The following is a 25,125-nucleotide window of genomic DNA, read 5'->3' as shown; positions in this document are numbered from 1 at the left end:
ATTACTAATGATACAATGCCATACCTAAATGCAAATGAATTATGAGGTCATACAGAGGAAGGAAAACTTATTTATGGATTACAGTGCACAGAGTGGGTTCTTGGAGAAAACGGGATTTGAAGTGGCAGGAATAAGAATTAAATGGCTAGAGACTGGTAGTTTGTGGTAATGAGCAGGAATGCTTCAAAAACTGTTTATTGCCTTTATTTCTTCTTTATATCATAAAGTTGAATAAAGTTTTCAAATTTGATTTTGCATTTGGCATAATCAAAAGATGTCTCTAAGCATTAGAAAATAGAGAGACGTTTTACTTACAGGAGTGATATCTTTCTGTGATATTTATAAGGCTTCCTAACCTACTAGATAGCAGGTCACCAATGAAGAAAACTTTAGTCCTCAAGGTGTTAATTTTTTACTTTAATGATGCTTAACTATTGCAGACAAATGAAACAATGTAAGTTCATTTGCTATTGACAAACAGAAGGCACATGATGTAATTATTGATATCTACCAATTGTTGGTATTTACCCCATTTCATCCACAGTGAAGGGTATGACTTGGGGTTACTGGTCCCCATGCATCATACTTTATAGTGTTTTCTAGGTAGTGTTCCTTGAAGGTGAATCAAGGCTGTTGATGTATCCAGAGTTGCTAAATGCCTCCCAATGGAAACTGCTTGAAACTGTAAAAGGATGCAAGCAAATAAAGAAATCCAGCTCAGTGGGCAATTAAGGGTGTAAATGATGCTTCTCATATCATTGACTTTCACTGGTCATTGAGTCAGGTCCATGTTGTTTTTCGAGGGCCAGTTCAGTAACTTTCTTCCTTTTATAATCCGATTGGTGTTTCTCTCTATTGAGGCCGTAGCTGCTGCAGACTGTCTGAGATGTTACATTGTGTGTGTGCATGTGTGTGCATTCATGTGTATGCTTGTGCTTGTGTTTCATTTCTTGAGGTCTTAGAGCGGTTCTCAAAACTGGACAATAATTGCAATTACCTGGGGTCTTTTACAAAATACAGATGCTTGGGATTTACCATAAACCATTTCGACTAAGATCTCTGTGCTGGGATGTAGGCACCAGTATATTTTTAGAAAGCTCCCAGTGCTTCTAAAGTTTAGCAAGTTTTGAGATCCACTGACCTCTCATGGCCAGCAGTGAGAGGATGAATGCCTTAGTTTGTATGTGTGCATTTCTGTTGGATGCTTTAAATGAAAGTCATTAACCGAAAAGCATTGCCAGAGATTGGATCATGGAGTTTAAAATCAAACGAAATGCATTTCTGGGTGACAGAACGGTAAGGACATGAAGAGAACCAGGGTGATGTACACAGGTGTAGGTACTATATCTGATACAGGACAGATACTGACCCAAAGAATGCTAGTACCCAGGTCACAGCTATAGAGACACATTTAAGAAGGACCAGTGACTTCACAACGCCATTAAATCAGGTATAAGGTGGCACTGGCATTGAACTACCTGTCCCTTGATCAAGAGGATGACCCTCATCTGGATAACAGGGCTAATAGGGCTATACTAACCTACTCCATACATGCGTGCTGAGAGGATCCAGTGATACCATATTGTCTTGATTTCTTTGTGAAGTAAAGTTACAATAAAAAAAAATAATCCACATGTGAAAATCCTTTCTATCTGTCAAGTGCCATGTGATAACAAGGACTCATCTTCTTTCTCAGTACAGTGCAGTCACTATGTAGGTTGAGCTCTTTTTCAGAGTACTATAAGTGGTAAGGCAGTCATAGAAAGTACAGAATTTAAACTCAGATATCAGATTTAACTGTGGCTACACCTCTTACTTGCTGAGTGACCTTGGCAGTGATATGGTTTGGCTGTGTCCCCACCCAAATCTCATCTTGAATTGTAATTCCCATAATCCCCATGTGTCATGGGAGGGACCTGGTGGGAGGTAATTGAATCATGGAACAGGTTTTTCCTGTGTTGTTCTCATGATAATGAATAAATCTCATGAGATCTGATGGTTTTACAAAGGGCAGTTCCTCTGCACACCCTCTCTTGCCTGCTGCCTTAGTTTGTATGTGTGCATTTCAAAGTAAGACGTGACTTTGCTCCTCCTTCGCCTTCTGCCATGATTGTGAGGCTTCGGCAGCCATGTGGAACTGTGAGTCCATTACACCTCTTTTTCTTTATAAATTTGACAGTGTGGCAATTTCTCAAGGATCTAAAAATAGAAATTCCACTTGACCCAGCTATCCCATTACTGGGTATATACCCAAAGAACTATAAATAGTTCTACCATAAAGACACATGCACATGTATGTTCATTGCAGCCCTGTGTACAATAGCAAAGACCTGGAACCAACCCAAATGCCCACTGATGACAGACTGGACAAGGAAAATGTGACACATATACACCATGAAATTCTATGCAGCCATAAAAAACGATGAGTTCTTCTCCTTTGTAGGGACTTGGATGAATCTGGAAACCATCATTCTCAGCAAACTGACACAAGGACAGAAAACCAAACACTGCATGTTCTCACTCATAGGTGGGTGTTTAACAATGGGAACATGTGGACTCAGGGAGAGGAGCATCACACACTGGGGTCTGTTGGGGGGAAATAGGGGAGGGACAGCAGGGGGTGGGGAGGGATAACATGGGGAGAAATGCCAGATATAGTACACACCTGAAGTAAAATAAATAAATTAAAATTAAAAAAATTACCCAATCTTGGGAGTGTCTTTATTAGCAGTATGAGAACTGACTAATATAGGCAGGTTCCTTGACTTGTCTGAATCTGTTTCTCTAAAATGTGGACAGTTATAAAGTGTGACAATTACAGGTATTTTGGTTATAAATTCATTCTGTGAGTATTTATTGAGTAGCTACTATGGGTAAGGTACTGTTCTAGATGCTAGGGATAAAGCTAAGAATGAAACAAAGTCTCCAGGTCTCATGGATCTTACAGGAGTGAAGGGGAATAAAGACAGTAAACAAATCAAGAAGCAAAGACATAGTATGCTAGGTGGTCAATGGGGCTTTGGAGAAAAAGCAAGCAGGGTAAATAGGAATTCTTGGGGGAATGTAGAGGCATTTTATATCAGAAAAGCCTCATTGATTAGGTGATATTTGAGGAGACTTCTGAAGGAGTTGGGCAACTTAGCCACATAGATATCAGTGACAAATTCACTGCAAGCAGAAGACATAGTAAGTGCAAATGCCTTGAGATGGTATTGTGTGTGGAATGATGGAGAAACACAGGGAGGCCAATATGGCTGGAGTGCAGTGAGAAAGAGGGAGACTGATAGATGAGGTTAGAGTTACTAACGAGGCCAAGTCATGGAGGCAACTCTTCCCAAGCTTTAATGTGAGTGTGAATCCCCTGGGTATCTTATAGAAATGGGGATTCAGACTTAGTAGGTCTGGAGTTCTGCATTTCTAATCCTTCCCAGGTATACAGACCACACTCTCAATAGCAGTGGTGCAGTGCCATGTAATCAATTGTAAATAAAGATGTTAGCTTTTGCTCTGGGGAAGAAGGGAAACCCTGGGAAAGTTTTAATCAGCCTTTTGAAGTGATCCCTCTGGCTGCTCAGATAATGAGATATGGTCAAGAGCCCTGGCTGGCTTTGCAGACAGAAAGTCTGGGTTTCAGTCCTAGTGCTACCACTTACTGTGTATCTTTGGCAAGTTACTTAAGCCTTTTTTTCTCCCACATTTTGTTGTGAAAAGAATGTTAAGCCTAGAGAAAAGGTAAAATAAAGTGTAATAAGCACCCTTATACCCTTTACCTAGATTGACTGATTGTTACTATTTTGCTGTATCTACTTTAGAGTACACTTTTGACATAATGACCCTTTATCTCTAAATATTTCATTATATATTTTATTATATATTATATACTCTAATTATATAAAATTAGAGTAATATCTTCTACACAATTATAAATTCATAACAGTTGATATTAATATAGTCATCTAACACAAAATCCTTATTTAAATGTAAAAGATTTTTCTCCCAGATGTCCTTTATAACAACATTCTTTTCCTGATGTGGGACCCAATCTAGAATACTATAGTGCTTTAGTTTTTATGTCACTTTAGTCTCTTGACCTAGGTCAGTTCTTCAGCCTTTTTCTTGTCTTTCATCTTTCATGACATTGTTTATTTTATTTTATTACCATTATTTTGAGACAGTCTTGCTCTGTCACCTGGGCTGGAGTGCAGTAGCATGATCATAGCTCATTGCAACCTCCAGCTCCTAGGCCGAAGTGATACTCCCACCTTAGCCTCCCAAGTAGCTGGGACTACAGGTGTGCTACCACACCTAGCTAATGTTTTTATTTATTTATTTTTTAAGAGATGAGGTCTCACCATGTTGCCCAAGCTGGTCTTAAACTCCTGGCCTCAAGCAATCCTCTTGTCTTGGCCTCCCGAAGTACTGGGATTATAGACATGAGCTGCTGTACCTGGCTCCACTGTTATTTTTGAAAAGTCCAGGACAGTTGTTTTGTAGAATGTCATTCAATTTGGGTGAAAATTATTTAATAATTTTATTCAGATTATGCATTTTTGGCAAAAATGCTTCCTAAATGCTATTGTGTCTTGCTCAGTGCATTGTATTTAGAAGCACTTGATGTCGGTTTGCTTCATTTTTAGTGATGTTGACATGGGTCACTTGACTACATTATTATCCACCAGATTTCTTCACTATCTAGGCAACTATTTTCCTTTGTAATTAACAGGCCATTCATAGACCAATGCTATCTAAATATCATTTTCCCCCAATAAGCATTTATCCAATCATTTTTTACCTATGAATAATTCTCATCTGAATAAATTATACAGTGGTTGTAAGGTGATTTTTTTAAAAAACTCTATCTATATTCGTGTTTATTACTTGGAATTCTGCTATAAAGAAGAACTCCCCCTTTACCCCTTTTATCTGTCTGCCTGCTCATCATCTCTATTTATCTGTCTGCTTACCTACCTACCTCCTTACCTACCTATTGAACTGAACTATTTGTAATTTAGCTAAGTATTAACTCTTAGATTACTTTTTAAAAATTCAGTTGTTTTTGTAAACATTAGTGTTATTACTTTTATGCTCAATTTGTCCCAGTTTTTCCAGTGGGTGCCTATTTAATCTGGTTTCTGTGTTCTTATGAGTTTCTATGTGCTTTCTTACTTTCTTGCCTCACAAAACATTCCAGGTTCACCTGCATTTTAACTTCCCCAGCTTTGGACCAGTGATTTCTCCCAGGAGCCTTGGTTCCTCTTTGTGGGAATTTATACTTGTTTAAGAACTAAGTTTTTTATCTGTAAAATGGGATGGCATACAATACTCACAGATTTTTTTTTTGAGAGTTAAATGAAAAAACAATGTAAAAGACTGTGCACAGTACCTGGCGCATAGTACATGCTCCTAAACTGATTTTATTCCAACTGTTTCCAAGGCAGTATAAATAATAAAAATACAGCTAGATATTTCAGGACAAAAAATAAATGAAATGGCTGAAAAAAAATTAATGGAATTTTAAAAAATGTAAATTACTGTGTCCTATGAGGAAAAGCCAAAGGTTAACACATTTTCAGAATAGGGCTAGAAATATCTACTTTGCTTCTTGATGCATAGATGAGAAACAGTTTGCCATCACATGTAGCATTTTAGCATAAGCAGTTACCAATCTTGTGCTTACGTCCTTATGCAAATAACACAGAAAACAAGTCATACTCTTAAGGAAATGAATTCTTAGTTTTGATGATGTGGGAAGAGATTTTACATAAAACTTTCAATCCTAAAACATTTTATTTAAAATTATTTGCAAAAATTTATTTAAGAAGGGAGCTTCATATGGAGAGAGATTGGTCCCATTTAGACCCAGGTATAGAATCAAGAAGCATGAGAATATATTAGTAGAGTCTTACAATGAAGAGGAATGTACATTGCTTCACCATTTCTAATTTTTCTGACCATGAACAATCATCCTTTGCTTGAAGGGTTGATCTTCTTATGTGTTAACCTTTTCTTAAAATTACCTTTAAGGTTTTTTTTATTATATAAGTTCCTTGTAAATACATGAGAAAATACAAATAAGCAAAAAGAAAAAGAATGCACACCATTCCACCACCAAAAGGTAACCAGAATTAACATTTTAGCCACTATGTTACATTTCTGTATACTTTGCATTTAAATGTGTATGTATTATTTGCATATAACAAGTATGTTCTGATGCTATAATATGGCATGCAACTGCCTTTGAAAATAACATATCAAAAACATTTTCATATCAGTAAATGTTCTATAATTTTGTTTTCATTGGTACAAAATAGTAAGCTATATGTTGGTATAAAAACTTACTTAACCAACACCCTGTTGCTGAGAATTGTTTCTAACACTTCCCTATTGAACACAATCCCTCTTTGTAGTTTAATTAATTACAACTCCCTTTTGTCTCTTCTACTAGATAGCTACTTGAAGACATGGGACATATCTTGCTTATCTGAGTTTCCCTAGCACCCAGTAGTATTCCTGGATCCATTTGGTGCTCAATAAATATTTCTTAAAGGCATGCATAGTTTATAAATATCTCAAGCTCACTCCTGTCTTTGGGATTTTGTATTTGGTGTGATGCTTGGTAAGACATAATCTAAAAATAACTTTAGCAAAAGAAACTAGGAACTGCTCCTCTAAGGTGAATAAGAACATAGCCTAGGAATAAAATTTTCTGAATCTTTCTTGAACCTTTAAGTAATATTTCAGGTATACAAGTGGAAGGGAGATAGACACCCATAATTTTTTATGACCTAATAAATGTTGCCTCTCATGATACTCTTGGTATGTTTAATTGTTCCCTGGGGAGACAGGAAACATTTCTATAAGAGCAAGGAGCTCCATAGGAATACAGGCATTTTTTTTTTTTTTTTTGGATGGAGTTTTGCTCTTGTTGCCCAGGTTGGAGTGTAGTGGCACGACCTTGGCTCGCCACAACCTCCACCTCCCAGGTTCAAGTGATTCTCTTGCCTCAGCTTCCCAAGTAGCTGGGATTACTGGCACACGTCACCATGCCCAGCTAATTTTGTATTTTTAGTAGAGATGGGGTTTCTCCGTGTTGGTCCGGCTGGTCTCAAACTCCCAACCTCAGGTGATCCACATGCCTCAGCCTCCCAAAGTGCTGGGATTGCAGGTGTGAGCCACTGCGCCCGGCTAGGCTACTGTTAATTGTTTTGGTGAGACTGAAAGTTACAAGCCTTTCTCTGATTGTTCAGAATAGAAGCTATCACCGCAAGAAAAGTGAGAGTGTTCCTTTTCCAGTAGGGTCTAGAAAATGTTGAGGGAGGCCTGGTTCTCAGGTAGCTTGGAGTGGAGGCTTTGAGGCCCTGTGAACCCAGCTGCTTTGGCCCAACAATTTCACTTCGAGGACAAAAGGTGAACATGTAAATAGACATTGTTGAAAAGGCTATAACCTTGAGAGGTCAAGGAGTGGTGCTCTGAGTCCTGTACAAGCCTCAAAAGTAGTCTGGCTCTTATTACAGTAGTGAAGAAAGAGAGCAGTCTGTGGGATGAGTTTTCATAGTGATGGCATGCAATATTGATGGGGGCAAAGAAGCAAACCGGGGCTTCCTAGTAGGCTGAGAAAATTCTTGGTCTCTTCCAGCCTGTTTTGGACTGAGTCAGTGACCACAGTTCTTGTACAAACTAGGAGGGAGGAGGTATGCTGGTTTTTAATAAGAGATACCGGACCTCCTGCTAATATGGTCTAGTGGGATGATGATTAATTGGAGAAATAAAAGAAACATGAAACATTTATGTTCGAAGCTCACAAGACATGTTATATTAGAAACAAGCACTTTCTTGTTGTTTTATCCTTCACCTGTTCAAGCTATAACCTATCTCCAAGTGTCTCAATCAGCTGTTGCTATATAATAAGACTCAGTGACAAAAGTGATTTTTTTTCATGTGTCTGTGAGGTGCCTATCTAGGCTGTGCTCCTCTGGATAGCTGTACTTTCAACTATGAGTCCAACTGCGTTTTGCTCCTTGCAGAAAGTTGGGCTTAGGCCTGCTCCATGTGTTCATTCTGGGACCCAGGCTGAGGAAGCAGTAGCTACCTGGGGGAGGCTCTTCTCAAAAGGATAGCAGAAGTGCAAAAGGGCATGCCCACCGTGGGAGCATATTTCAAGGCTTTGTTTGCTAACATTGCATTGATTAAAGCAAGGCACAAGGTCATTCTCAAAGTTAAAAGCCACGGCAATATACTCAGTCTCTAATGGAGGAACTGCAAAGTCACCTGTCAAAGCCTATGGATATAGGATAGGGTGAAGAATGAAGCCCATAAGTCAATCTACCACTCCAATGATCAGATGAACATTCTCTCTGGGCTTTTCTTTGTGTATTTCCATTTTTATTGAAGTTGCTCTCTTTAGAACTCATCTAGGAGGAGCTTTATCTTAGGATTTAGCTGAATTTGGTCCTGTATTATTTATGTTCATTAGTGTTTTATCATCAGCCAAATTATAAGTAATTTATTTAATGATGGCAATCATATCTTGTGTTTTTTGTGTTTTCTGCATGTCCTACAATAGTGATGAGCATGTATATATTAGATACCAATAAAAACCTAAGTAATATATGTATGGAAGTCACATAAAAACACTTCCTAGAGAAAAGCAAATCTTATAATTGCTAAGATCTTAAATTAAGATTCTCATAAAAGGTAGGTGATAAGCATACAACACCTTCTTAAAGAATTTGGCACACAATAGACTGTCTCAACTTTCTCCCAATAAATACAAATCTGAAAGCAGACAGAGTTGTATGTTTCTGGGCTGCCTACTGCACTAACATTAACTATTTCTGGTATAATGGCAGGCTGTCTCCTCTATAATCAAAGGAGAATATACAGATGACAATTCTTCTAACTATTCAAATGTCTATTAAAAATAAAACTGATGGTAGGTAACAGGCATTTAGCGTGTGCTGGTTATTTTGACCTGATGGATTTGCAAATTTCTTATGAGCATAGAAAATAAAAGCTGCAGCTTATTTTCAAGTACAAATCTTGGGTATAGCAAATGAAGTCACATTTTTTATTTGTTCATTTATTTGTTTATGCTGTTAGAAAACCATTTTGCAGCAAGTGTGAGGGAGAATACTTATTAGGCTAATAACAGCAGAATCATAAAAATGAGGCATGTAGACAAATCTGCCTCTAGAAAATAATGTGGAGTTACAGAAGGTTAAGAATCTGTAAGGATCAATGGATGCCAAGGGCTAAAAATAGATAAGCAGCATGGAGAAAAAGAGTGAAAAGAAAAATAAAATATCAAGACGCCATTAAAAGTGTTTAGGATGGTTATTTTGTCTTTGTTCCCTATTGAAAATTCCTAAAACTTCATTGACAGGCCTTTAGAAATTCCTGCAGATAGATTGTTATTATTATGCACATTGTCTAAATTCCTGTGGGTGTCTTTCTTTTCCGCTTTAAACAGACACACATGTATGTATATGTAAACACACAAACAAACACACGCATGCCTTTGACTTATATAATGAAGCACATCTTCAAATTGAGTGTAACTAATTTGGTAAACAATGTTACCATGGGCAGTAAAGGACCAGGAGAGTTGTAACCAGTAATCCTGATTCTATAATGCTGAAGAATAATGTTTCCCATATGCACATGGACATTTTGTAACTATTATTATTGAAACATCCTCATATAATTTGGGAGATAATGCATCATGCTTTCTTTGCCAGAAATACAGATGTTTTGATGAGAGTCTTCTGCCTAATTTCCTCTCAAAACTGAGTGGAGTATCAGGAAACATGTTTGCTCTTTATGAAGGCATCTATTCAGACTGAAACAGGAAGATCACGGCACAAAACTAGACAGTTTTATTTCTCTATAGTCATTGCCATATTTTATCCATCCTATCTCCAAAATCCCAAAGGAATCCTGGAATTCATGTTCTGTGTTCCAGGAAAATAGGTGAGAATTACAAAATGGCTATCCTTTGTCTTCTTTCTAGTACTCTAATATTCATAATGTTGTTGGCCCCACCCTGTAACTCACAGCCCATTTTGATGGTTGATAAGAAATAGTAACACATGGTATTTTTACATTAATTTACCCTTTCCTTCCATTTACCAATTGTAATTCTGGAGTTCTTTTTATATCCTTACCATATCTAAAGTTAAACAACTCCAGTTTCTGATTTCTGAGTTTTGGGAACCTGAGTAAGGACTGGGTATTATGCTTGCTACCTGAGTGATGGGCTCAATTATACCCCGAACCTCAGCATCATGCCTTTGTAACAAACCTGCACATATACCCACTGATTCTAAAATAAAAGTTGAAAAGGGGGGAAAATGGACTGGGTTCTGTATGGCACACTGTATTAGTGTGCTAGAGGTTCCATAACAAAGCCGCAGTGTCCGAGTGGCTTAAATAACAGGAAATTTATTTTCTCACAATTCTGGAGGCTAGAAGTATGAGGTCAAGGTGTGACAGGGTTGGTTTCTTCTGAGGCCTCTCATCTTGGCTTGTAGATAGTCACCTTCTCCCTGCAACTTCACACGGACACAGACACCAGTCACAAAGAAACCAGTCACATTGGCTTAGGACCCACCCATAAGACCTCATTTTACTTTAATTATGTCCTTAAAGGCCCTATCTCCAGATTCAGTCATAGTCTGAGTTGGGAGTTAGGACTTCAACATGTGAATTTTAAGGGAACAAAATTCAGCCCATAACACACAGTTTTCACCAACATGGTACAAAAATCTGTAGGGCACTTTGCTGTAGGGAAAAATCCCTGTTTCAAGTCTTATTTTTTTAATTCGCCTTGATGTAAATATTTGTGGTTCAACATATGGTTGGCAAGTCAGAAGTGACTCAGCCATTTAAAAAACTGTTTTAGATATTCTAACACATTCAGTAGGTAATCCAGTCCTGTTGGGCAGACTGCCTGGATTTCAAATCTACACCCAAACTAAATAGAGACCAAAGATATCCTTTTTCTGCCCTCTACTCTCCACTCCATCCCAATTAAGTAAGATGGAATTATTTGAGGGGGAAAAAAGATTGTGAACAAAATAGTCATGGAGAAACACCAGATTCTCTTCTTTTAAACTCTTGCAACTTCCATCTAAAGGGTCATTTAAAACATTTTCCAAAGATCTATTATAGTGGGAATGGCATAATATAATCCCTTTATCATATAATGTCTCTCCTAGGTGCATTGCTACAAATATCTGATATGTCACATCTTTCCTTCCTTTCTTCCTTCCTTCTTTCCTTCTTTCCCTCCCCTCTGTACCTGTCCCTGCCTGCTTTCTCCCTAGTCCCTCTAATTCCCTAATTCACAAGGAGGGAGGGTGAACCTTAAATAAACTGATTGCTAATGCAATTCATTTACCAATCATCTCTCCATGATCACTCCAAGTCATCTGATGAGGACAATGAAGTTAATAAAGACACATAAAGGAAGAAAATCTGGGAAGAATAGCTATAAGGGAATAAGCACAGGATTGAGAAGAATTGGGGAAGGTGACAGGCTGTGATCACAGTCAGGGGCACACTGGAACACAGAAGGAAGGGGACGAATGAAAGCTTCTCCTTGTGACCTTAGTACATTGGAACGTAGCTGATCACATTACCCAACTGGATTTTCTAACAAAATCTCAGTTGATGGAAAGATGTTATTCTGAAGGTAATATGTAGATATAAATGATTATATGGCTTTGGTATGTTATTTCTTTGCTGTAGAGAAGAATCTATTATTTATTCATAGAAGTAGCACCAGCCTCACACAGTTTCCACAGGTATGAGGGATAATTTACAAACAAAATATGAAAATCTGACAATGTAGAAAGCATCAAGGTTGTAATGAGGAAGATGATTTTTTTAGCAGAATAAAAAGTGCTAGCATGCTGTCACTGGGGATAGCTATGTAGTTGTTTGCAGGTCATGTTTTTTGGTAAACTGGTCCAGTGCTATTAAGAAGGAATTATAGAAAACACATTTGTTTTTCTGCTTGATGGCCAGAAGTAATTTTAATAGATTCCTGAGTTTTGTCACCAGGAAAGCTAGAAACATATGGAAATCATTTTTAGTTGTTAATAATTTTGTTGCTGATGGGAATTGTAAAGAGGATTTATTTTAATCACTTTAGGCTTATTAAAGGGACTGCTGATAGCTGGGGCCTGGGAGGATTAATTACTTCAAGTTTGTTCACTAACAAGCCCACGTGAATGTGGGATTTTAGCTGTCAGGAGACAACATACCCACTCCAACTCTCCAAATGGCACAGATGTTAAAGGAACCTCAGACCCCAGCTGAGGTCAGAAAGCAAAGCCTGGCAATAGATCAACAAATACTCTAAAGCATCTCTCGTTTTTTTTTTTTTCGAACTTCTTTCCAGCAAAGTGAAACACACTAGAGCAGTGTGTGTTCTGGGTTTGGCTTGGGAAGTTAATAACTTTATGGTCCTGGGCAAGTTATCTCACTTCTCTCTGCCTCAATGACTTTATCTGTAAGAAGGAGATAACAATAGCAGCTAACTACCTACTTACAATAGCATTTTGAAAGTTGTATTAGTCCATTCTCATACTGCTATAAAGAAATACCTGAGACTGGGTAATTTATAAATGAGAAGAGGTTTAATGGACTCACAATTCCACATGACTGGGGAGGGGAAATCATAGTGGAAGGGGAAGGAGGAGCAAAGGCATGTCTTACATGGCGGCAGGCAAGAGAGCATGTGCAGTGGAACTGCCCTTTATAAAACCATCAGATATTGTGAGATATATTCACTATCATAAGAACAGCATGGGAAAAACCCACCCCCATGATTCAGTGACCTCCCACTGGGTTCCTCCCACAACATGTGGGGATTATGAGAGCTACAATTCAAGATGAGATTTGGGTGGAGACACAGCCAAACCATATCATTCCACCCCAGCCCCTCCCAAATCTCGTGTCCTAACATTTCAAAACCAATCATCCCTTCACAACAGTGCCCCAAAGTCTTAACTCATTTCAGTATTATCTCAAAAGTCCACACAGTCCAAAGTCTCAGCTGAGACAAGGCAAGTCCCTTCTGCCTATGAGCCTGTAAAATCAAAATCAAGCTAGTTACTTCCTAGATACAACGGGGTACAGGCATTAGGTAAATACACCCTTTCCAAATGGGAGAAATTGGCCAAAACTAAGGCCCCATGTAAGTCCAAAGTCCAGTGGGACAGTCAAATTTTAATGATCCAAAATGATCTCCTCTGACTACATGTCTCACATCCAGGTTACGCTGATATAAGAAGTTGGTTCTCATGGTCTTGGGCAACTTTGCCCCTGTGCCTTTGCAGGGTACAGCCTCCCTCCTGGCTACTTTCATGGGCTGGCATTGAGGGTCTGTGGCTTTTCAAGGTGCGTGATGCAAGTTGTCAGTGGATCTCCCACTGGAGATGGGGTCTGGAGGATGGTGGCCCTCTTCTCACAGCTCCACTGGGCAGTGTCCTAGTGGGGGCTCTGGGTGGGGTCTCCCACTCCACATTTCCCTTCTACACTGCCCTAGCAGAGTTTCTCCATTAGGGTTCCTGCAGCATACCTCTGCCTGGACATTCAGGCATTTCCATATATCCTCTGAAATCCAGGCGGAGGTTCCCAAACCTCAATTCTTGATTTCTGTGCACCTGCAGGCCCAATACCATGTGTAAGCTGCCAAGGCTTGGGGCTTGCACCATCTGAAGCAATGGCCTGAGCTGTACGTTGTCCCTTTTTAGCCACAGCTGAGACACAGGTCACCAAGTCCCAAGATTTCACAAAGCAGCAAGGACCTGGGCCTGGCCCATGAAACCATTTTTTTCTCCTACGGCTCCTGGCTTGTGATGGGAGGGGCTGCTGTGAAGACTTCTGACATACTCTGGAGACATTTTCCTCACAGTTTTTGAGATTAACATTTGGCTCCTCATTACTTATTCAAATTTCTCCTGCCAGCTTGAATTTCTACCTAGAAAAATGAATTTTTCTTTTCTATCACATTGTCAGGCTGCAAATTTTCTAAACTCTTATACTCTGCTTCCCTTTTAAACATAAGTTCTAATTCCAAACCATATCTTTGTGAATGAATAAAACTGAACGCATTTAAGAGCACCCAAATCACGTCTTGAATGCTTTGCTGCTTAGAAATTTCTTTTGCCAGATACCTTGAATCATCTCTCTCAAGTTCTAAGTTCTACAGATCTCTAGAGCAGGGACAAAATGCCATGAGTCTCTTTGCTAAAGCATAGCAAGAATCCCCTTTGCTCCAGTTCCCAATAAGTTCTTCTCCATCTGAGACCACCCCAGCCTGGACTTCATTGTCCATATCATTATCAGCATTTTGCTCAAAACCATTCAATAAGTCTATAAGAAGTTCCAAACTTTTCCACATCTTCCTGCTTTCATCTGAGCCCTCCAAACTGTTCCATCCTCTGCCTGTTACTCAGTTCCAAAGTCACTTCCACATTTTTGGGTATCTAAATAGCAGTACCCTACTCTACTAGTAGCAATTTACTATAGTTGTCCATTTTCATACTGCTATGAAGAAATACCTGAGACTGGGTAATTTATAAAGAAAAATAGGTTTAATGGACTCATAGTTCCACATGGCTGGGAAGGCCTCACAATCATGGTGGATTCGCCTCACAACCATGGCGAAGGAGGAACAAAGACATGTCATACATGGTGGTAAACAAGACAGCATGTGTAGGGGAACTGCCCTTTATTAAATCCTCAGGTCCTGTGAGACTTATTCACTATCATGGAAATAGCATGGAAAAAACCTGTCCCCATGATTCAATTACCTTATAGGGTTCCTCCCATGACACGTGGGGATTACGGGAGCTACAATTCAAGATGAGATTTGGGTGGAGACTCAGCTAAGCCATATCAAAGGTCAAATAAGATGACACACATGAGTCTTATAGCACCAAACCAGACACAGAATGAGTGCTCAGCAAATTATTACTATTCTGAGTAATACTGTTATGCTTAAAAATCTGTGTCTGTTTCATTATACATGTTAGAAAGAGCAACACAAAATTAGAGTATTGAGGAGAGAGTAGGCCTAGGTCTGAAATTTTTATGATATTCATAGCAAAATCATGGAATTACAATTTGGAAAATAGAATTTGCAACATTTTTTGCATGGGAAAATTCCTAATGTTCTGATGCTCTCCAGTTCCTTTAAACTTTTTAGATATCAACTCAAGATTTTTTCAGTTGTGCTTTTGTTTTATTTTGCTTGTACCTTTGCTACTCAGAAATATTGTTCCTATCTAAATAAGGGTTGTGGTATTTTCTTTGGTTATTTTTAAAATGTAACGTTTATATGATCAGATTTAGCCCTTTTTTAAAAAAACTTTTATCCAATCTAACCATTTCCTAAAATTAAATATCTGTAACCTTTCCATTGACTAAGCAGGGTTCATGGGATATAATTATAAAGCAACTTTATTTTTGTCTTCCAATATTTAGCTCTTTAAATTTATTCTGTGGGGCTGGTTCTTTTGTTGGCTTTTGATCAAACTTAAGGACAGTTCCATGATTCTGATGGTTACTTTTTGGAAATGAAACAACCTTTAGTCAGTAATTAATTTGTCCTGTCGAAGTACTAAGTTTCATTTGAAGGTAAAGCTTCTCTCTTCTAGTCTGCTTGCTGCAGGCTGGTTGCTAGTGGGTGGGTGGGTGGAGATGTGCAGGTTCTGGTTAACTTGCTCTTTCTCTCTCCTCTTGCACATTAACCCTTTTTTCCACAAAGCCATTTCAGATCACTCTAGATATAGAGCTAGGAGAGGCAGAAGGGTATAAGCTAAAACCACTCTTGCTTGCATGTCATTGAATGATAATCTAGTATCAATGCTCTCTAGATCTGGAAGGTAATTAAAGGGCAGTTTTTTGAGTACACCTTTATGGGTTCACCAGAGACCTGTGTGGTGCTTTGCCTTTCTTCATCTCAGTGCTGGGGGTCTCTCACCTTAAGTTCCTATATAGGGAGAAGTGTATGATCGCCCTTGGCTGGTTACTAACTCCTTCTTTAGCTCCTATACATCTGGTAGCATTCTAGCTTCTTTCTATTTGACCCTTTAGCATACTCTCTTGGACAAGACATGAGTTCAAGACATGCTATTTCTCTTGTGTGTAGATGGTATGTTTCTCCCAAATTATTGTGGGAATACACATGATCCCCAAAGAAGCAATATTTCTTTGACTTATGTTTTAAACCAGCTCACTAGACAGATTCAAGGTCCTGTACATTACTGAGGAATGAGTGGCTCTTACCAGTGAGTTTCTCAACCTACATGAGAAATACAGGAAACTTTTCAGCTGGTCTCCTTACACTTCTTTCTCTAGGTTTAGGGAAAATGGTCACAGCAAATCAATTTCTTTCTCTGAATTCCTCTGGTAATGCACACGTACTTTTAAATCCTCAATTTGGGTGTGGGATTAAGAGTGCAATAATAGGTTATTTCTCTTTAACTGTAAAAAGTAACATTCCATTCTAGAAAATGCAACTATTATGTGGGTGTATCACAAGACAGGATGCTATATTTTAATTTTTTTCATAACTATGTACTATGTCTTTTTAATTTTCTTTATATTATCTCATATAGAGACATACAAATTGAAAAAATACGTATAATGTATATAACCTATATACATGTGTGTATATATAATTGTGGTAAAAAAACATAAAATTTACCCTCAATCATTTTAAAGTATACAGTTGATTAATGTTAAGTATATTCACATTGTTGTGAAACATGGACTACATGTTAAATGTCTCATTGTATATTGAAGAAATCTGGCTTTTTCTGTGATCAAACTTTGTAAAAGCATTTTGGTTAGAATATTGTCATGAGAAACTTATTCTACTGTTTCATAGAAGGGAAACTGGTATTAGGATAGACATGGCCAATAAAGAGATAGAATCTCCTAAAAATTCCAGTTCAGTAGCTATAACAGTGCCAAGCCTCATGGAAATTATAGTTGGAAGCAGAAGCAGGAACAGGAATAGCTCTCAAAACCTCAGTTCTATGAGTCTCCATTGCATAGATTCCCTATCAATAATACTTAGGTGTTCCTAGTCTGCCCACTTCCTTTTGAACTGATACTATCTGCTTACTGTGTTCCTGTCCTTCATCTATCGTTTTTTAGTACATTGTAATTTCGGTTTTCTCAGTTTCTGGTTCATAATAATTTCTGTTTAGTGCCTTATGGCCCTGACAAACTGTTCATAACTCCAGCTCATTGTCACACAGTGAAATTCCTCATTCTCTTGTTATTGGTATTTCTGAATTGAAATTTTCAAGAGAGGAAATTAGATTGTCTTTGTTTATCTTTTCATACTATATGGGCACTGCCAGGCAAAGCACAGGCTACACTTGGGTGAAAATGTGGCCATATATGACTGCCACTTGAGCAGAGGTTTGGGGGACATGCTTCCTGAGAAGGAGACCTGGGTATGGCAGGCAACGTGCTTAATTTCATGCACTTAATAAAAATAACTTATGTGGCTGGGCATGGTGGCTCATGCCTGTAATCCCAGCACTTTGGGAGGTCGAGGTGGGTGGATCACTTGAGGTCAGGAGTTTGAGATCAGTGGGGCCAACATGGTGAAACCCCATCCCTACTAAAAATACATAAATTAGCCGGGCATGGTGGTACGCACCTGTAATCCCAGCTACTTGGGAGGCTGAGGCAGAAGAATTGCTGGAATCTGGGGTTTGGAGGTTGCAGTGAGCCAAGATTGCCCCACTACTACACTCTAGCCTGGGCAACAAAGTGAGACTCTGTCTCAAAAAATATCAATTATGTGCATGCTTACACAAGAATAAGTCCATCTCTATATATTCATTTTCACAGTTTTCAGCAGAGAACAGGAACTCTTATAGGAGAAGAAGACTAATAAAGGCCCTCTGAGAACAAAGAATTGAAAAAGGGCTTCTGAGTTTCTCATGGTAATGGGGGTGGGTGGGCCATTTTCCTGATTTGGGTTCCCCTAGCAGCAGACCCTGAGACAAGGATGCTACTGTAGATAGTTTATTTGGGAGATGATAACAGGAGACACTGGTAAAAGAGGTAAAAAAAATGAGACAAGGGAGGAAGGCAGCCAATAGAGAGTGCATTTTTAGGGAGTTACCATGGTGGCTGTTCACCGGTTCATTCTGGGAAATGTAGAATGCACCTTAGAGTTATCCCACATGGGGACCCAGGAAAGTGGTATTTATCCACCAACTTCCCATCTATCATCAGTTGAGGGATGCTTCTGGGAGTTATTAATTCTCTGGTACTACTGGCTTGTCCTGTGCACACCTTATAGCTCTATGCCCAGGAAAACCTCTCAATCCAGGAGTCACAAGAGTTTGTAGTCAGCAGCCTTTGAAGTACAGGAGGGAGAGCAAAAAAGCTGTGGACAGGGCATTGGCAGCACTTACTCCAACACCCCTCCTACTCTCTTCTTTATTGAATGAAGCCTGATTTTATTCAGGCATTCAGCCCTTCCGGTAGGTGACCCTATCTAGAGCTTAAGAGTAAATCTTGATTAATCTTAGCTAGTCATGGAGATTCCTTTCTATTGGGCATAGGTAGTCACGGTGCAGTCTGGCATGAGATGTGAGATGAGATCTGCTGGAAGGTCGTTGGGAAAGGCCTCTTCATTCTTAGAAAGATACTCACAGGAGAAGGCAGCATCTTATTTTGTACCAGATGTCCCATATATTCATGTGTCACTTGGAAATGTGAGACTTGGTGCCAGGAGCCTTGAATTAACCAGCCTTAAAGATACCCTACCATAGCATTTCCCCTTTTCAGAGATGACAACTTTCCTGACTATCTAAATCATTTTGAGTAAAATTTGTGCTTACCTGCAGCCCAAGACATCCTAGTTGGTACGAGGATAAAGTGTAAGTATACAATGAGAAGAAATCTCATTTCTTGAGAAAGAAAACTCAATCTTTCCAAAAGATTGGTTAAGAGATTACAGGATGATGTGAATATGTTGTGACAATTTCAAATCACTTTGTAAAACACTTATACCCCTCTTATAGTGCAAATACAATTCAGGGGGGTTTGTTGATGATCTTTAATTCTAGAATAGCAGTTTTTTTCAATCTCAACCTTTGATTGCATGTCTATTCAATATTCCATGTGACTGAGTATGAACTATGCATAAAACACTTGTTCTACATACTGAAGTGTAAGTAGTTGTCTTGAAGGAAAGCACATGTGCAACTGGTTGGGCTACCAGCCAAGCTAACTACCTTTTCCCCTGAAGATTATTCTTAATGGAAAGACTGACAGTACAAATGATGGCTACTTAGTCTTGGGTATTTGGCAGACAATTTCTCAGAAATGAATAAAGTGAACCTGTTACTTGGAGAAAAATGATTGACAGTATTTGTTGCCAATGATAAAGTGTAAGCTTCTAAGTAAAATTTTAAAGTATGGAAAACTTTTATCTGCCATGGCAACACAACAGCTTTCCATACTTATAGACTCCTTTGATGAGATTAGTTGTGGTATTAACAAATGTGATTTTTTGATACTGTATAATAAAATCTGTCAGCATTTGGAACATCTGCATAACTCAGTGAAGCAATATTTTTCAAACAAGTGATGCATGATGTTATAAAATGCATAGGTAGAAGATCTATTCAAAGTGTAAGATAGAATTTTAATGTAACAGAATAAAAATAACTTTGTAAATATGGTTTAAGGTTTCACATTATAACTAATTTTTAAGAAACTACCATTTGTTGAGTTTTGATATAGTGTCAAAAAAGAATATCCACGATTACCTGAAAATATTCTTAAAATATTCTTTCTGTTCAAACCACATATCTGGGTAAAGCTGAATTTTATTCATATACATCAACTAAAATAGTATGTCATGACACACTGAATACAGAAGGAGATATAGGAATCCAGCTGTCTTCCAATAAGGCAGATGTTAAAAAGGCTTACAAAAACATAAAATATTGCCACTCCTCTCACTTAATTTTCTGTTTTTATAAAATATATTTTTCATAAAAGTGTAATTTATGTTAATATGCAATGAGTTTATTAATTTTAAATAATAATTTTGTTTTTACTTCCTAATACAACAAATACCGGTAAACATAACCCACATAAACAAAGCTTTTTGGGTGTCCACAATGATTTTTAATAATTTCCAGGAGTCCTGTGACAAAAACATTTGAGAACTATTTTTAAAGGGCATAGAGGAAAAGGCTCAGAATTGTGGGTGGGTGGGAGATAGCATCAGAAAAGAGAGGTGCACATTAAGGATAAGCCAAGAGACCTGTGACTGATAAACACAGAAGTGAGGGTACAATTGAATTTGAGTTAATGATCTTGAAGTAAAGAACAGTGGGGAGGTTAAGAGGTTACAAAGGAGGAGGTATGTGGGAAATTTCTTGAAGCATGGGAATTCTGGGTTCTCTCTCAACCCCTGTAGGTGGAGGAATGGAGGTCAGTAAAAGGGAAGAATAGATCTGGGGTGATTTATTGATATATCCTACATTGTCATCATTCTTTATGTTTTTTGTTTGTTTGTTTGTTTGTTTGTTTGTTTGTTTGTTTGTTTTTTGAGACGGAGTTTCGCTCTCGTTACCCAGGCTGGAGTGCAATGGCGCGATCTCGGCTCACCGCAACCTCCGCCTCCTGGGTTCAGGCAATTCTCCTGCCTCAGCCTCCTGAGTAGCTGGGAGTACAGGCACGCGCCACCGTGCCCAGCTAATTTTTTTGTATTAATAGAGACGGGGTTTCACAATGTTGACCAGGATGGTCTCGATCTCTCGACCTCGTGATCCACCCGCCTCGGCCTCCCAAAGTGCTGGGATTACAGGCGTGAGCCACCGCGCCCGGCTGTTTGTTTGTTTTTGAGATGGGGTGTCACTCTGTTGCCCAGGCTAGAGTGCAGTGGCACGATCTCGGCTCACTGCAGCTTCCCTCTCCTGGGTTCAATGAATTCTTCCACCTCAGCCCCGTTAGTAGCTGGGATTACAGGTGTGCGCCACCATATCTGGTTAATTTTGCATTTTTAGTACAGATGGGGTTTCACCATGTTGGCCAGGCTGATCTTGAATTCCTGACCTCAGGTTACCCACCCACCTTGGCCTCCCAAAATGCTGGGATTATAGGTGTGAGTCACCATGCCCAGCCTATAGTTCTTTATGTTTATCAAATACACAATAAACAAACAAAAGTAAAACACAACATTAAAGGGACTTTTTTTTTTTTTTCAGAAATGAGCATATTTAATATTTTTCAGTTTGGAGGATGCAGAGTTAATGAAGTTTTTTCTCTTTCAGGAGGTACATGAGATTTACTAGGAAACCAGGGAACATATTGGCATATCTGAATAAATGAATCTCAGCTTGTTGGGGAGAACTCGGTCTAATGTGCCAAATATTAGCAAATGTTCCAGACATGTTTCAGCTATATAGACTTCACATAAAAACTGACTCATAGAGGGCCCTCAGAATGAAGAATGGCATTTACTGAATCTGAAGCTCCTGACTTCTGGATTCAAAATCCACAATGTCCAGCTTGAACCTTGATATTGTACCACTTTTACTGTAAAGTACATCATCCTTTCTCCTTAGGTGATAAGCCTTGCCTATTTGACATTTATACTTCAAAATATAGGATACTCCTTGGAAGAAATCTTGTTAACTATTTGCTAGTAGAAAAAGAATGGTGTCTTAAAGTAAATACATATTGCCAAGCTGCCAATTATTATTTAATACCACTATGTACAGCAAATGATTCATGTCAAATTGCTCTGAATGAATTAGAATGAATTTCTGTCTTTACAGAAACTGGACTTCCAATTTCTGGAGTAGTAACATTACTAATATAATGTTGGAAATAGATGCTTGGTGCCATAAAGAAAAATTAGCACTGAGACAAAGAATCTTTCAGCAACACAATTTTTACTTCCTGGACTGCAGGAATGGTACTCTTGCTAGCCTCTTGCCACAAGAGTACAGTGAACAAAGGAAAAATAGACAGATTTATCCCTTATCCATTTGGGGTCATTCTTAGTGCTGTGTCTGATCTCCATTGGCTGGAGCCACAGCTCACAATCTAAACTAAAACCTAATTAGCTAATAACTTAAAACTTTTCTAAACAGGGAAAAGCAATGGAGAGCTGGGACATGACTGTGAGCACATCCAGCACAGATATCTTGGTTAAAGTAAAAGGACATAGAATGTACTATGTACCTGTAAGGACGGCGTGTCTAACAGCTACATAGGATAGGGCTTAACAAAGTTATTAGCACACTTATTCTTTAACAAGAAAGGAAACTTGAAAAAGAAACTTTTCTACTTCCCACATATAATATAATATAATAATATTTGAGACAGGGAAGTAGGTAGAACTACTACTAAAACCAAAACCAAAGATGTATTCGAATCAACCTTGAGCAATAGCATTTATTGTAAAACCAGTTGGAAAATGAGGGAAAGATATCTTACTGGGAAGGGAGGGAGGGAGGTGGCAAGAGGATCTACTATTTTATGAATCCCTTCTGTTTCTCAGACTCTCTGTAACTTATTTCATTTTATCCTTCAACACTTTCCAAAGTAATTTTTTTTGCCTCATACCTTAGAGATGACGACACCTTTTGGAGATGAAGGCTATGTACAGGGAATGATTTATATCAAATTGCTCTAAATGAATTAGCATGAATTTCTGTCTTTACAGAATCTAGACTTTGGGGCAAATTCCCCAAATTTTGGCAAATTGCCCAAGATCAAAGATCTCAAAGGTTTCCAACGGAGATTCAAACCCAAATATCGTGATCTTTGAAGATCATTCTTTTTATGGTTTCTTGGAAACTCCCAACTCAGATCCTACAGAAGGCATTCCCATTAACTATAGGGGAATATAAGAAGAAAGCATATTGCTACAACTATTGTTTCTATTTTATATCATCTAGTTTATAAATGAAAAGTATTAGTCTTCATTTTTATTGTTCTTTGAAATAGTTGAGAAGTATTTTTAGAAAAATAAACACAGTTTTGAGGATTTTAGAGATAAACCCTATAAATCAACAATATAATTGCTACTCACTCATATTTAAGCCATCCATTAAGCCAAATCTTTTACCCAGTTATGGTTTTGGATCAGAAGACTTCATTTTGCTGCTTAAAAATAGATAAAATACATACAAAGTCTCTATGTTTCATCTTTCTAACTGTTAAGCAAGGATACACACTACCATTCTCAAAACAGTCATGCACAACATACATAGCTCAAATATATATGTATGTATGTATGTATGGTTTCAAATAAAAGATTCCTCTTCAAGGGCTTTGAGCTCTGTGGAATAAGGCACATAAAGTTAACTTTTCATAGTTAGTTTAATAGTTGCTTTGATTAATATTCTTTAAGGTATCATTCATAAGGTAGATAAAAATTCTTAACCCCTTACCTAATTTGCTCTCATTATTTTGGCAGCCTTCTCCTCTTTGTTCTCAAAATTACCCAATCAGTCAGGCATGCTGGCTGATGCCTGTAATTTCAGCTATTCAGGAGGCTGAGGTGGGAGAACTGCTTGAGGCCAGGAGTTTGAGACCAGCCTGAGCAACATAGTGAGACCCTGTTGCTATAAAAAATTATCCAATCTACTTTGAACTTATTTACTATCCTGTTCTCTTTTGTCCTTGGAAAGTCCCCAGTGCCATTAGTCAAGTTTTATAATTAGAAACTAAATACTGGACATTAATGATAGCAAGTTAGATAACTTCTTTAAGTTTTAGTTTCCTTTTCTGAAAACTGGGAATAAAAATACTGTCTCCTATAGTTGTCAGAAGTAAATGAAATACTTGCAAAGCCGTTAGCCCCATGCCTGACTCAATAAATGCTAGCTGTTATTATTATTAATACAGAATTAAATTAGAAAACAAGCCTGGCAATTTCAAACCATCTAAAATTTTATTTTGCCAAAATGTTCATTTTTTTAAAGAAAAATTTTAATATACTTCAAAAAAATTTTGAAGAGCTTACCATTAAAGCCATGTGAAAAATAAGGTTTCAAAAATAAGAACAAAAATCAAAAGTCTGGCAAAGTAAACTGCCTCAGAAACATAAGCAATTAAGGCCACCGCTGACTCTCTCCATAGGTATTTGAATCAATTTTCCATAAGAAGAATGCTGGAAGGGAGCTAGCTGTTCTTAGAGCTGGTTCTCAGCTTCTAGGCAGTAGACACAGGAAATTGGAAATAGTAACTTACACTGTTTTTTCCATGACTAATCAAAGGAAATTCCTGTTCAACGACCAGAAAGCAAAATGGTTCTGTCCTTAAATTTCAAAAGGAAGTTATTGATTTGAAACTTCATAGTAGAGACGTTGACCAATACTATATGCATTATTTTACAGAATATGAAGAAATATTCTGCATTTACATCCATTGTTTCTCCTAGCAACTGGGCAACATCTAGTGTAAGATTGAGTTCTTTGATGAGAGCCCTCACAACAAGTTTGTGCTGTTGAGGGAAAATCTACATTTAGCAACCATTATCGGATCTGTAGGTAGGAAATTTTATCTGGAAAACTGGCAAGTCTGGTATATAGAAAATGTTTCCCCCATTTCAATGAAGAATCAGAGTACTAGAAGAACAAAAACAAAACTCAACAATGCAAAAAATTTTGAATTTTTAGACGTTTACAAGAACCTGGAGAACATACTGGAGAAAAATGAAGAGCAGAGGTTATCAGTTGCCCAAAAGGTTAATTCCTAGTAACAAGTATTCGTGTGTGTGTGTGTGTTTGTGTGTGTGTGTGTGTGTATGAATGAAAGTAAAATAGGAACTTATTTAACAAGAAACTTCAATATCTACATATTTTTCAAAAGTAATGAATAGCACAGGATTTCTTATATTTAAAACCCTGAATTTATAAATATTGAAATTTGTAGATGCAAGTGGCAAAATTTCTAGGAAAGAACATTGGCTAGGGCTGAACATGACCTTTTTGAGGCATACTTTTTGGATAAATGCACAGAAGATGTGGACAGGCACTAAGGTGTCAACTGATTAAGGTCACATAAGAAATAACTGTCAGAGCACTGGAATACTCAATATCTGTGTAAGTA

Source organism: Aotus nancymaae, unplaced genomic scaffold (genome assembly GCF_030222135.1).
Source record: "Aotus nancymaae isolate 86718 unplaced genomic scaffold, 86718_ANA_hifiasm-v0.15.2.pri h1tg000058l, whole genome shotgun sequence".
Taxonomy (NCBI): Eukaryota; Metazoa; Chordata; class Mammalia; order Primates; family Aotidae; genus Aotus; species Aotus nancymaae.
The sequence above is the reverse complement of the archived record's forward strand: the minus strand, read 5'-3'. Positions refer to the sequence as shown.